The 1395-nt window shown below is 45.8% G+C and overlaps 1 protein-coding gene across 1 annotated transcript in view; it reads left to right on the top strand.

The window, feature by feature from the left end:
- LOC102018698 (laminin subunit beta-4) overlaps positions 1 to 1395 on the top strand; it is a 99877-nt gene that overhangs the window by 73456 nt on the left and 25026 nt on the right.

The raw sequence follows: 1395 nt of genomic DNA, 5'->3' as shown, positions 1-1395 counted from the left end.
GCTGGGCATTTAGCTCAGCGGCAAAGCGCCTGCCTGGCAAGCGCAAGGTCGTGAGTTCGGTTCCCGGTACCGGAGAAAAACCAAAAAAAAAAAAAAGATGAGGGGAAATAAAATGTTCACTTTTTAGGAGCTGTTTCAGTAATTTCAGCTTACACAAGTCAATTTAGTAAACCATTTATCCCAAATCATTTAAATAAATAGAACTTTAGAGACAAGCATGACAGGAAAGGGAGCCATCCTCACTGTGAGCTCCCGAAGCATAGGTGGTTAATCCATGTGAAATTGGCCTTGGGGAGGTCAAAATAATCGAATGGGTTCAACCTGCTTAGAGTCTTTAATAAATCCTGTAGTATTCGAAGGTGTTTCTTCCTCAAGCCCTTTGGAGAAATGATACGGTAGGTCTACAAATCTGCTCAGATGGTTTGTGAAATGCCACCTTTATAGAATTTACCTCTAACAACATCTTTGATATCCTGGGCCTGTTCCTGCCACCCTCCCAGGGTGAGTCTTGGGGATAGTCCCCCGGCCGGTGCAACTTTCCTCTGTGACCTGTCACTGGGGCATGTCCTTGTCTGTCAAATGTCACAGGCCTGGCCTGTGACCGCAGTGATGGTGGATACTGGAACCTGGTCCCTGGCAGAGGATGTCAGCCATGTGACTGTGACCCCAGGACCGCTCAAAGTAGCCACTATGACTGGGCAAGACACTAAAACTTACTAGTGCACTCCAAGTGTGATGGTGAAACATGGGTTCAAGTGTGTATGGAAGGTTTTCTGCATGCGCTGCTCTTCATTCACATTTCTAGACATGACGGGTGGGGCTTATACAGGGACAGAGTTGGTATTTATTTACCAAGCAATAAAAAGATCCAAAAAGAGAATGAGGGCCTCAGAGTTAAACTTGGCCTGAGTTCTCTGCCAATTTTCCCTCTTACTACTTCATACACACATAGGGCAGACCCAAGAGATGGAGTGTTAATCAGAAGTTATTATCAGAAAAAAATCAGATTTCTCAAATGCTTCACAACCCACAGGTCCATTTTTAAACTGGAGCTGCTGTCTGCACCAAGATTCCTGCTACCTGTGCTGACGGTTGGGGAGAGGACAATAAGTGGTTGTGGGGTCCCAGTGTGATGGGAGGCTGGAGAGAAAAAACTACAAAAAATGGCTTTTGCCCGAGATGGCTCACTTGAGATGTTAGTAAGAATTGCCTCCTCAGTATTCTATAGCCGTGACAAGGAGGAGGCCAAGGAGAGAAAACAAAGAGACTGAGAAAAAGCAGCTGCTTTTGCTGCAACACCAAGAGAAACAGACCCTAAGTCTGATTCTTGGGGCCCCAAGAAGAACTCGACAACTACATTCATCTGCTACCACTGTTAAAAGCCAGGCCACCTCA

Source organism: Chinchilla lanigera, unplaced genomic scaffold, assembly GCF_000276665.1.
Source record: "Chinchilla lanigera isolate Chin_1 unplaced genomic scaffold, ChiLan1.0 scaffold00009, whole genome shotgun sequence".
In the NCBI taxonomy this organism is placed as follows: domain Eukaryota; kingdom Metazoa; phylum Chordata; class Mammalia; order Rodentia; family Chinchillidae; genus Chinchilla; species Chinchilla lanigera.
Note: the sequence above shows the minus strand (reverse complement) of the source record. Positions and strands in the feature narration are given on the sequence as shown.